The sequence below is a fragment of the Elaeis guineensis genome, chromosome 13 (assembly GCF_000442705.2).
Source record: "Elaeis guineensis isolate ETL-2024a chromosome 13, EG11, whole genome shotgun sequence".
In the NCBI taxonomy this organism is placed as follows: Eukaryota; Viridiplantae; Streptophyta; class Magnoliopsida; order Arecales; family Arecaceae; genus Elaeis; species Elaeis guineensis.
In genome coordinates this window covers 72,817,326-72,831,473 of record NC_026005.2, presented here as the reverse complement: position 1 = coordinate 72,831,473, position 14,148 = coordinate 72,817,326, and positions in this window count along the sequence as shown.

Below are 14,148 nucleotides of genomic sequence, written 5' to 3'. Positions count from 1 at the left end.
TATTACTTTTATGTTTTCAATTGAAAGATATGTTCATATAAAACCACCACACATAAATATATCCGTGTGGGCGCTTGTGCATATATGTACCATGTGTACTGGCATGCATGCATGCATGCATATCAGACAATTTATGTGGTTAGGGTTGGTTCTCATTAAATCGAACTTAAGAATTTAAATCGAAAAAAATTTTTATTATTTTGCCTTCAATACCATGCCCAGATCCATTCATTGTTGGCTTCGTGCTGATTGGGGAAAAGATCTAGTTGGATTAGGCCCGGCTCAAACATTGGATTTGCTGGTTGGAGTAATAACCCAAATTTATACTATGTATAAAAATGATGTGTGTTAGATCTGGTTGGTAAAATGGCGCATGAGATATTGTCCTACATAAAAAATACCTCATTAGGGGAGAGAAGGTTCAATCCCATATAAGTTATAATCTTTTTTCACTCACAACTGATGTGAGATTAAAGTTGTCATCCTCCTACAATAATATCTTTTTAATTTTACTTCAAAGTCAATGGGACTTTCAATTTGACATGGTTTTCGTTGTTCTTTTCACTTGCAATACAATGTGAAGGGTCTAAGGTGCACATGGGCCAATCCATGAAACATGTTTTATCAGGTCAAACCATCGTGTCATTTTAACCAAAATTTGGAAAATTCTTGCCAAGCGAAATTCTTTGTGCACCACGAGCGGTGTAGAAAATCCAACATAGAGCATACTACTTTATATGATTAGTCCACATAGCCATCGCTTTTCAATACATATTTAATGCCTGTAGTTCTACTTTTTAGTTTGAAAATTTTGAATGACAAAAATATCCTTACTCTTTGAAAAAAATTATGATATTCTGCATACAAAAAATTATAATTTTGATGCAAAATATCATAATATGCCGCAGGATGTCATAATTTTTTTCAAAGAGCAGCGGTATTTTCGTCATTCAAAATTTTCAAACAAAAAAGTAAAACTGCAGATATTAAATGCACATTGAAAAATAGTTGGACAAAAATATCATTTTCTATATTATGATATCTTGGGCCATATTATGACATCTTAGACCATATTATGATATCTTGCTAAGGCTGAAATCAGATCGGATACGGATCAAATACTAGCATATCCGTATTTATATTTATTTTGTCTGACAAAAATAAATATGAATACAGATATTATTTGAATGAAAAAATTTATATCCATATTTATTTTAAATAGATACAGATACAATTCGAATACTAGAAGTATGAATATAATTATGGATATAACTTAGATAATTAAATTTTATAACTATAGAATCAAAGATATTACTAAATATATGATAAATCAAGTTAATAATATATTTATATGTTGTATATTTTTTTTTAAAAATTAATAAGTAATTACTGGTGCGTTAAACCAGCCTTAAGATACGTGACATCATCATACGAGAATAAAGAGATGTCAATCTGAAAGTGCCAGGTCCCAACAGACCAATTGACCAGTTAGCAGATTCAGCTCAGGTTTTTTCTGACCTAAATAAAGAGTACCCTTGTGTTCTGACCGGATGACGTCTTGGCTAACAAAAAAATATTCAGATTGGATATTTACCGACCTAAACCCCGACACCTTATCCGAGATGAATGCTGTGACATCTCTATTTCACCCCGATTATTTACTGAGGTAAACTATTATAATAACGAACTTAATTATTCTGCAAACGTCCATGAAGGTTTTCTCAACCAAGCTACAGCTAGACACGATCTCCTGTCCAGCTCATATGCATAGCTGTATGCCAGCTCATAACCACCTAACAACTCCTCTAGCGATCTAACAAACTCTAAAACGGCCTTCTTAATCTCTCTATAAATAGAGGATCAGAGATCCTCCATCGGTACGTTTTATTCTCTGAAACTAGGAGAGACTCTGTCGGTAGAAAAGTAGGCCAGACTATTGGCTTCTATCCAGTTCTCTTCTAGTTCTATTCAATCTCTCTATCTCTTTTGCTCTTCTACTTTTTTTCACCCTTATTCTCAAAGCTCGAACTAACTTAAGTATCGAAGGGTCAAGAATCGAAGGATCTCTATCCAGTTTCTTGACTGATTTTGCAGATTGAAAGAATTCTTGTTAGGTCACAAGGCTTACTCCAGCCTAGCCTCACTCTGGTCGATCCAATCTACTCCAGATTTTGAATTCTGCAGTAATAGATTAGCGCTAGAGGAAGGGCCTGTCTGATTTCTTTTATGGAAAAGATGGTCAAGGCACGAGTTCAGCATCTCTCTCTGTCTGCTCCAAAAGAAGGAGCACCTGAGGTACCACTACAGCAACCAATTGCTGTTGATCCTCAGCAATTCAGCCTCCTTGTTCAACAAGTCTAAGCTCCGACAGCAGCTGTTCAACAGCTTCAAAAAAAGGAGGAGCAACTATCAAAAGAAGCTCCTCCCCCAAATGCTTGGTCTCAGCACAGCCCTCAATCAACCCACCAAAATGAACATCACATTGATGAGGATCACTGCGAATCTATCCTCAATACTTTGAAAGTTCAAAAAGGGTGGGACTTAGAGTACAAGGTTCTGGATCTTGAAAGGCATCTGATGGAGCTCCAGATAAGAGATTGATCTCAGAACAAACATAGTTTCAATTTTCGATCTCTTTTCTCTCATAAAATCTTGAGTGAACTAGTTTCATGCCGATTCAAGATGTCCGCCATCGAATCTTTTGATGGCTCTACTAATCCAATGGATCACATCGAAGGTTATAGGGCCCTCATGACTTTATAAGAGCCTTTCGATGCTCTATTATGCATTGCTTTTCCTGCAACCCTTAGAAAAGCAGTGAGGGTTTGATTTTTCGGACTCCCACAAGAGTCCATCTATTCTTTTGAGCAGTTTGGGAGGCTATTCATCACTTACTTTGGTACTAACAGACCTTATTTGAGGCATATGGATAGTTTTTTTTCTATTCAGCAACTGGAAGGAGAAGATCTCTGAAAGTATGTGGCTCGTTTTGATGCGGCCATCTTAGAAGTGAAAAATTTTAATAAATCAGTTGCCATGTTTGCTTTGAAGAAAGGACTTTGGAGCAATCATCTATTTTTTTTTTTGAATAAAAATTTTTTGGATACCTATGATGAGATGCTCGACTGGATGCGTAAGTACGCTCAGGCCGAGGAGGAGGAAGCTATTTTAAGGCAGGCAAAGAAGGATAACAATAAGAAAAAATAATTGAGGGAGAATGATGAGTAGACTAAAAATTCAAATTGACCCCAAAAAAATTCGAGATCAAGAAGCCCACCTCGACACTTTAATTCTGATGCCCCTCTGTCCGCTCCTCGAGCTCAAATTCTGATGAAAATTGAAGGGAAGAGATATCTTCGAAGGCCTGATCCTCTGAAGGCCCCTCCAGAAAAGAGAGACAAGCAGAAGTATTGCTGCTTCTACAGAGATCATGACCATAACACCGAGGAATACAGGCAGCTGCAGGATGAGATAGAAATCTTGATGCATTGGGGTTACCTCGACAAATATGTTAGACCGACCAAAATCAGAGAATACGAGCTCCCAACAGAAGGAACTTCTGATGATCACAACCAATCAATTGCTGGTGTTATTAATATGATATCTGACGTCTTACCTAGCATTGATGATCCATCCCTCAAAAGGAAGAAAACTGAAGATGTTGTTTCTTTTTCTAAAAATGATGTAAAGGAGATTCAAACCTCTCATAACAATGCTGTCATCATCTCTATGACGATAGTAAAATATGATGTAAAAAAAATTTTTATTGATAATGGAAGCACTACTGACGTATTATTTTATGATACTTTCTCAAAAATAAATCTAATCGGACAACTCAGACGGATCAGTACTCCCCTCATTGGTTTCTCAAAAAATCCGATGGCAGTCGAGAGAGAAATTACTCTACCAGTTACAATGGAACGGGAACCAAGGTAGTCAATGATATAGCTCACTTTTCTGATAGTCAGGGTCCATCTACTTATAGGGGGCATTTGGTTGCATGTAATCCTGATAGAATTACATATAATTTTGCAACAAGTAATCAGATTATATTATTTATTTCGTTACTTTCACAGATAATGCTGTATTACATGTAATGCAATATTATCTCAAAAAGAGGTAAACTGATTGCCTAGGGAGAGATGGCTATATGATTACATGTAATCTTACAATCCTGCAATTTTACAATCAGATAACTTCATAACCAAAATACCCCCATCAAAATAAATCAAAATAAATTATGGGTAGTATCAGTTGGTGAAAATAGAAAAAAAAAAATATAATGGATGATGTCAAAAAAAATGATTGGTTTTAAAATTAAGTTGTCCCTCTAGAAAATAAATAATAATCAATAAGAAAAGATGAAGATATTTTTTAAAAAAATTATTTATATTTTATATAATCTAAATTGTATATCAAACACTACAATGTCGGATTCTCTGTAATTTTACAATAATATTACTGCACATACCAACACTGCAATATAGAATTTTTTATAATTTTATCAAGTAATCACATTTTCTCTGCAATCACGTTACCATAGCAATATTTCCTATGTAATGCACCAAATGCTATAATAATGCTATCCTCGACCGACCTGATCTCAGTGCCCTCAAGGCTATTGTCTCTACTTACCATCTGTTGATACATTTTTCAATTAAGGAAGAAGTTGGTGAAATGCATAGCGATCAAATGGTGGCTCGATGGTGTTTTATGATTTTTGTTAAAATAAACCAACCAGCAGAAATTGTGTCGATTGATGTACCCGATGCATTGGATGAGATCAAAAAAATTCAAGATGAACCAGCAGAAAAGCTTGAAGCCATTCTTTTAGGAGATGATCAGAAAAAAATGATCCAGATTAGTGTAAACCTCAAGCCTAATTTGAGAGAGAAAATGATCAAGTTTCTGCGAGCAAATGCTAACGTCTTTACTTGGTCGGTCTCTGATATGTCTGACATCCCTGCCAATGTAATTATTCATAAACTGAACATGAATTCAAATTTCAAACCGATTTAGTAGAAGAAAAAAAAATTATTTTGAAAAGGCAAAAAGCCATCGATGAAGAAGTTGACAAGTTTTTAAAAGCAAAATTCATCAGAAAGACTCATTATCTGAAATGGATAGTCAATATTGTTATGGTCAAGAAGGCCAACGGCAAATGGAGGATATGCATCGACTATAAAGATCTTAATAAAGTTTGTCCGAAAGATAATTTTTTTTTGTTAAGAATTGATCAGCTCGTAGATGCTACTTCAAGTCACAAGCTTCTCAACTTTATGGATGCTTTCTCAAACTATAATCAGATCCAAATGGCTCTAGAAGATGAAGAAAATGCTGCCTTTATCACTAAAAGAGGTTTATATTATTACAAAATGATGCCTTTTGGTCTTAAAAATATAGGTGCTATATTCCAACGCCTCGTCAACAAAATTTTCAAGCAACAAATTAATCAAAATATGAAGATCTATATTGATGATATGATAATAAAAGCACCGAAGAAGATCGACATATTACCGACCTGAAGGAAGTATTTGAAAAACTTAGAAGGCACCAGATGAAGCTCAATCCTAACAAATATGCCTTCGGGGTTGGCTCAAGTAAATTTCTTGACTTTCTTATTAATCAAAGAGCAAATAAAAGCTAATCCTAAAAAAATTAAAGCATTATTGAAAATAAAATATCCGGCCTCTATCAAAGAAATCCAGTAGCTCACCAGACGAATGACGGCTCTCAGTCAATTTATTTTCAGGTCAGCTGAAAGATGCCTTCTATTCTTTAAAATATTAAGAAATATCAAAATTTTAACTAAACAGAAAAATGTCAGACTGCTTTCGAAGATCTTAAGAAGTATCTTACCTCTCCATCTCTTCTTTCTAAGCCAATCGAGGGTGAAGAGTTATACATGTATATTTCTGTCTCACCTTATACAGTCAGCTCAGTACTTATCCGAAAAAAAATAGATATTCAAAGACCTATCTACTACACAAGCAAACTATTGTGGGATGTAGAGATCCGATATAAAAAGATTGAAAAGATGATATATGCTTTGATCGTGACAGTTCGAAGACTCAGGTCTTACTTTCAAGCTCATACTATTGCAGTATTGACGGAGCAGTCGCTTAGATCGATATTACAAAAGGATTGATACTTCAGGTCGGATCGCCAAGTGGGCCATCGAACTCAATAAATTTGATATCCACTACCGACCTCGAACTGTAGTTAAAGGCCAGATACTAGTTGATTTTATCACAGAATACACTGTCCCAAATGATGGGTCAATCTCGGTAAGTTCTAAAAATGATAATTCATCTTGGATTCTATATATAGATGGAGTCTCAAATTCTTAGGGAAGCAACGTTAGTTTGATTCTGGCTAGTTCTGAAGGATTCATGACTGAGTAGGTCCTGAGATACAATTTTAACACTTCTAATAATGGGACTGAATATGAAGTCCTAACGGGAGGTCTCAGAATGGCAAAAGACCTTGGAGTCAGAAAATTAAATATTTTTACGGACTCATAATATGTCATCGATCAAGTTCGAGGTCAATTCGAAGCCAAGGATTTTATAATGGCCCGTTATCTGCAGAATGTCAAAAAATTATCCAAAAATATTGAAGAGCTTGAAGTGCTCTAAATTTTTAGATCAAAAAATACGCGAACTGATGCTCTATCGCACCTCGCCACTTTGGATTTTTCAAAACTAAATCAAAAAGTACTGATTGAACAGTTGGATAGGCCTAGTATTGAAGTGCTCTCCATATTTCAGGTTAGTGATGAGATGAGTTGGATTGATCTTCTCGTAGATTACATATCTAAAGGAGTTTTGCCCAATGATCTGACCTAAGCCAGAAGTATTACAAGACAAGATCCATAGTATGTTCTCCAAGATGGCCATTTATATAAAAAATCTTATTCTCTTCCCTTGCTTTGATGCTTGACACCATATGAAGCTGACTACGCACTTCGAGAAGTACATAAGGGAATATGTGAAAACCATCTGGGGGTAGATCACTTACTTATAAAGTAATCCGATAAGATTACTACTGGCCAACTATTCAAAAAGATGTAGCTGATCTTGTCGACAAGTGCGACTAATACCAGAGGTATGCTAATATCCAACATTAATCAGCCGCTGAACTTATTTCTATTACTACCCCTTGGCCTTTTATAATTTGGGGAATGGATATACTGAGATCTTTCCTAGTAGCAGTAGGCCAATATTTCTGGTGGTAGCCATTGATTATTTCATAAAATAGATAGAGGCAGAACCTTTAGCCCAAATTATAAAGAAAAAAATGCAAGATTCTGTCTGAAAATCTATAATATGCCTATTTGATTTACCTCAGATCATCATCACTGATAATGGTCGAGGATTTGACAACCCCAAGTTTAAAAAATTCTACTCCAAGTTTCATATTGACTACCGACTCATTTCTGTTAGATGTCCGCAGTCGAATGGTGAGGCTGAAGTAACCAATAGAACTATTATTGATTTGAAGATAAGGCTCACTGATGCAAAATGGTTGTGGGCTAAAGAGCTGTAGAGTGTACTATGGGCATATCGAACCACATATTGAATTTTGATAAGAAAAATTTCTTTCAGGCTCATCTATGAGACCGAAGCTATAATTTCAATTGAAATTGGCCTATTATCTGATAGAATCAGAAATTTTTATGAGGCAACCAATTCTGATCGGTTGAGAATCAATCTGGATCTTTTTGATGAAGTGAGAGAACAAGCTCATACTAGAATGGCAATCTATAAGTAGAGAATTATTAAATATTACAATGTTCAAGTGAAACCGAAGTCATTTCAGAAGGATGACCACATTCTGAGGCGAGCTGAAGTTTCAAAGCCTATTGAGCAAGATAAATTAGCTTCCAATTGGGAAGGATCTTATCGAGTCACTGATGTAGTTGGCTCAGGAACTTATAGAATTGAGAATTTAGAAGGGTATGTTATTTTTTATATTTGAAATTCTAAAAATCTCAAAAAATATTATCAATAAGAAAACTGTAACGAGCTCTTTTTTGTATGTCATGTCTTCTCATTTATCGAGATTCGATCCTTAAACCAGTAAAGCCCTGAAGGGCACATATGTCAATATGGATTTTGATATGGTGAAGCCCCAAAAGGCACATATATCCATCCAAATTTTGATTCGATGAAGCCCCGAAGGGCACATATATCCATCCGGATTTCGATTTGATGAAGCCCCAAATGGCACATATATCCATCTGGATTCTAGTCCGATAAAATCCCAAAGGGCACATATATCTATCCGGATTCCAATTCGATAGAGCTCCGAAGGGCATATATATCAATCTGGATTTTAGTTTGGTGAAGCCCCAAAGGGCATGAATATCCATCTAGATTTCAGTTCGATAGAGCCTCGAAGAGCATATGCATCAATTCGGATTCCAGTCTGATGAAGCCCCAAAGAACATGAATATCCATTCAGGTTCTAGTTCGATAGAGCCCCAAAGGGCATATATATCAATCCAGATTTCAGTCCGGTGAAGCTCCGAAAGGCACATATATCAATCCGAATTCTAGTCCGGTAAAGTCCCGAAGGGCATGTCTATCAATCTAGATTTCGGTCTGATAAAGCCCCGAAGGGCATACGTATTAATCCGAATTTCTATCTGACAAAGTCCCAAAGGGCATACATATTGATCCAGATTTCAGTCTGATAAAGAATCGAAGAAAAAATATTTTAATCCAGATTTCAGTTTGGTATTATCTCGAAAGGCTTGATCCCTCCATCAACCGATGAGTCTTATACCGAATGCAAGATCGAAAGGATCTTACATCGATTTCGAACTGATATGGTATTATATTGATCTTTAGAGTGAGATGTGTCTCTGAATTCTCTTGAAACATTGATCTCTAGATCGAATCTTAAAACTTGATCCATTCGTGGTCATACAAATAAAGGTATGTCTGAATTTTGATTTTTAGTTAATTAATGATGGATGAATTTAAAGTTATCAATTTTTGGTTATGTTGAATTATAAAGATATGTGTGGTTATTTTATCCTGACAAGCAATGGAATTCATTAGAACACAAGGATTAAATCATGACATTTAGAAAAATATTTCTTACAGTGATACGAAAAGAAAGTACAGAAGTGGGAACTCATATCAGGTTTACATGTTCCAAAAAAGAAGAGAAAAGAAAAAGAAGAAGAAGAAGATGACCTATATCAGGCCAATACATTTTGAGAAGAAAAAAAAATTATTGGATGACCACTAGCGCATTGGAGCTCTCATTGGTTGATTCTTTTTTGGTTTCCTTTGGCTTCCCAATAATATCGGTGGTAGCAAGCTCTGCAGTTAGGGTGGACTCCGATTTCTTACCGACCTCGAGGACTTTGATCTCTACTGGAGGCACCACAAATATAGACTCCATGACGATGACTTCAGTTGTGTTCACCCCGATAGTAGACTGATCAGATTCCTTCGCTGGCTCCTCTACCGCTTTAGAGGATGACTCAAAATCCCCCTTTACCCTCATCTCAATGGCCACCCTCTAAGTGACTTTGGAAAAATCTACCTTGGGATATAATTTTTTAATCAGATTGCAGCATTGACTGAAGGCATAATCATATGCGCCCTTGGAGCTCTCAGATACTTCATTCTTGAACTCCTCAGAGGTTTTGTATAGTTCCACTGCCTTAATCGTCTTGTCTTGCTCCTTTTTTACTTGCCTCTTCAAGGCCTCTATGGCCTTCTCATGAGCCTTATTGGCCTTTTCTGTCTCTCTAAGCTTTGGCTCCTGTTCTTTATTCTTCTTGGCGATAGTATGCAGATCAAAAATCATCTTCTCCTGTTCATTGATCTTTCATTGAAGATCCAGTAGGATTTGATTCTTCTCCTTCAGTGCCTTCTACTTTTCTTCAGGTTGATGTTTGAGTCTTACAGCGAGTTCGGACTCTTTTTACTTCTCCTCCTGGAGAATGATTAGATTGACATCCATGACCTCTTTATTCTTCAACAGGTAGGCCATGTTCTCATACATGACCTTGAAGTCGATAGTGACCTGCAAGACAAAGGCTCATGTCGATCATTCACCGAAGTAAAATAAAAGAAAGAAAGAAAGAAAAGAAAAACTCACATGCATGAGTAATTCGAATTCATGGTTGGCAATCTCTTTTGGTTTATTCTTTCGATGCGCCTCCAGATCGACGGTCGGCATCACTGATTCGAGAAGATCGCAATCCAATCAGGGCCGCTCCAAGAGTGACATCCTTGTCACGACGTCTCCCTCGGACGAACTCGATGGGGCCATAGAAGTTGCGGCCAGCTTGCATCCGGTTTCTTTAGAGGGTAGCGTAGGTCGGGAATTATTGTTCTTGATACTCACCACAGCAGGTTGGCAAGGTGGGGGTTCGAGTGATAGGACTCGGGGAGAATTTTGTTATCCCTGGGAGGCTTCACTTCTCCCCGAGTTGGCAAGAGAAGGGGTCGTTGAGGAAGATCGGGATGCCGTTTAGGTAGAAGGCAGCACCGCAACTTTGACTCTCTTCGATGTGGGGTCGGTGGCAAATGATTTTGGTTGGTCCTTCCTCTTTCTTTCCTCCACCTTCATTGGTTTGAACCTCATTTCTATATTAGACATGTGTTTTAGAATAACGAAGGCAGAAAAGAAATGATAAAATTGAAGAGTAAAATAATTCGGTCTTATCCCAAGAAGAGTATAGGCTGATACCGACATCATACAATATTTGATCATTTACTAGAGAAGATAACTTAAATATTTTGGTGGTAATCAAGGTTGAATGAGCCACTGCATCTCTGAAGAGAATTTCATCATTAGAGTTATGTTTGATATCCGAACACCCACAAGAAGTCCTAAAACCCCATGGAATGGAAGTCCGGATAAAGAAAAAATGACCTTTCCTGCTGTGAATCGAAGAGAAAAGATTAGATCTAACTTTATGACTTTTTTGAGGAGAAAAGTACCACCAACCTTTCTCATCGAGTGCCTTTTCAAAAGGACCAAAGATCTAAATAGAAAAATTATAAGATCTATGCAAAGAAAATTGTACATAATTATGAATACTAGATTTTTTTTAAATAATATATTTTTAATAAAATATTTTAAAAATATCATGGTTCAAAAATTATTTATGAAACTACCGTGGGGTGGGCATGTCGGATAAATTCGTGGGTTCAACCCACGAATCTAGTGGCCATGTGGATAATTTGTGGGTTGAACCCATGAATTCTCTCGATCCACGTGGCATATTCTCTCAGTCCACGCGGCACAAGAGCATGAAAGTTGATGTTTGAATTAATGTATAAGGACACGGATTCAAGTTAATTCGTGCCTTCAACCCATAAATTCAAAAATTCGTGAGTTGAGCCCATGATTTATTTTTTTAAATCATGACCCCAAGTCACGTTTTTCCTCTATTCCTCCCCACACCGTCGGTCCCCCCTCCCCCACTCCGTTCCCTCTCTTTCGACCGTCCGATTCCCTCTCCCCATGTGGTTCCCTCTTTCGACCGTCTGATCCCCCCTCCCCCATGCGGTTCCCTCTCTTCCGGCGGTCCCTGTCCCCCCTCCACAGTCTCCCCCCACCTATGTCGTCACGCTCGTCAGACGCCCCCTCCCCCTCCCCCCGATGCTCCCCTCCCCCTCCGACAAGGGTCCCGTTCACTGAGCCCCGCCCCCCTCCACGGTCCCCCTAGCTGTCGTTGTGTCCTCACCCTTGGAATCATGCCGCCCGAACCCCCTCTCCCCCCGCCCCCTCCCCTCCAACAAGGGTTGTGCTCCTTGTGGCCCACCCCCCCTCCACAGTCCCCTCCCCCGACTGTCGGTTCGATCATCGATGTTTTCATCATCCTGCTAATTTTTTTATATCATTATCTATTTTTTTTAATTGTTATAAGTGAAAAAAATAAAATTAATAATTATAATTTTTTTAAATATATAAAATTTTATAATATTATAAAAAATTATTGAGTCATATAATTTGTTCAAGTGAATTATTATTAGAAGATTTTATTTTAATTACTGACCTTGAGCCATGTAATTTACTTTATTTTGTATTTAATTGATGATTATATATATGTAAAGCATGCTAAAATTGTTGTATTTGTTATGTATGTTATGATGAAAGAAAATATCACGACTTTATGCTACATAAATAGTTCTATAGTTGATGGACTAAATAACATTGAATATATTGGTCGTCCTCAAAGAAAAATTAGAATTAAACTTGAAATTAAATTTAAGAAGTTGGAGAATAAATTATTCAAAGTCTTTCATATAGATAAAAGTAAGAATATACTCACGATAATATATAGATATTCACAGATTGTGCAGCTGTCATTATTAAAATATGAATTTGTTCCGATTAATGAAGATGAAGATATTGAAGTAATCTTGTCACGTTAGTTCACACTCATATTTATTGGGTGCATAGTTGTATCTAGAAGTACAGTCTATTGAAGCTTAATAGGATGAATATGAAGTAGTCGATAAGGATATAAGAACAATTCAGGGCATTGAACAGATTGGTCTATCTAGAACAACTCAGGGCACTAAACAGATTGGTCCATCTAGAATAACTCAAGACACTGACTATGTACCAGAGACTCAAAGTTTCAGACATACAGAGGATCAATTTTCTATAGTAGATCTTGATGTGGCAGGTGTCACTGTCAGACAATCATCAATTTATACACCTACTGATGATATGGTGCATATAGATAATCAACTATTTGAGGAAGATGATATACGAAGTGGAGATGAGATGGACTTTCATCCTCAGCAAGCTGATCTTCTACTAGTATAGAGTGCGGACCTGTGGAAAAGCACCCAAATTCAGAGATATTTGAAGCTCCTTCTGAAACATTTAGATCAATTGATTGGACAGTAGCTAATATATCAATGTCTTCTGGATTAGAGGCATGGTGTACTAGCTAGAAAAGAGGTGTCGAGTTGTCAAAAGGGTTTCATTTTGCAGATAAGATAGAACTACAAACTGCAGTAAAATAGTATCATATTGAGAGGCATTATGAATTTAGAGTTGTCGAGTTGGAGCCAAAGCTTTGGATAGTAAAATATAAAAATAGAGAGTCAGGATGTAATTGGATGCTTCAAGCCATTAAGCGATACAATTACTTTGAAATTACAAGGTATATCGGTCCACATACATATGTTTCGATTATGCTTTCTCAGGATCATTCTGGTCTTGATTCAAACTTTATTGTTAATAAAATTTAAGATGTTGTAAAAGAAATATCCACAGTTTCTATTACTGACATCGGTACAATTATTAAAAATAGATTCAACTATATGATCAGTTATAGAAAATTATTGGAGGCAAAGCAAAAAGCAATGGCATTGACATATGAAGATTGGGATAAATCTTATGACTTATTGCCAAAATGGTTATATACTGTACAAAAATTTAATCTCGACTCTTGAGTGAAGTTCATCAGTACTTCCATCGATTATCCTCCATTAGCTACATTTGATCATGCTTTTTGGACATTTGCATCATCAATTGAAGGCTTCAAACACTGTAAATCGATTATCAGTATCGATGCTACATTTATGTATGAAAAATATCAGGAAAAGCTGATGATTGCAACAACTATTGATGAAAACAATCAAATTTTTTCACTTGCCTTTGCTATAGTAGATGAGGAGTCTACTGATACATGGGGTTGGTTCTTGGCTTGTCTTAGATGTTGTATTACATCATGTCGTGATATATATCTTATTTTAGATCGGCATTCAGATATATTGTCAGTTTTGCAGAATGAACATCTTGGCTGGCAACCTCCAGATGCACATCATGTTTATTGTTTGTGCCACATAGCGAGTAACTTCAATACTTGGTTCCGAAACTTCAAACTCTGAGATTTGGTGAAAATAATTGGAATACAAACATAACTTAGGAAGTTCAATAAATGTATGATGAAGATTGAAAAAGTGAATTTGAAAGCTATTCAATGGTTGAATAAAATTTCTGTAGAGAAATGATCTCGTGCACATGATGGTGGTCGAAAATTTAGAATGATGACTACTAATTTATCTGAATATTTTAATAGTGTACTAAAAAATACACACTTTCTGTCAGTAACTTCATTGGTGCAACTGACGTTTTCTTGACTTGTATTATATT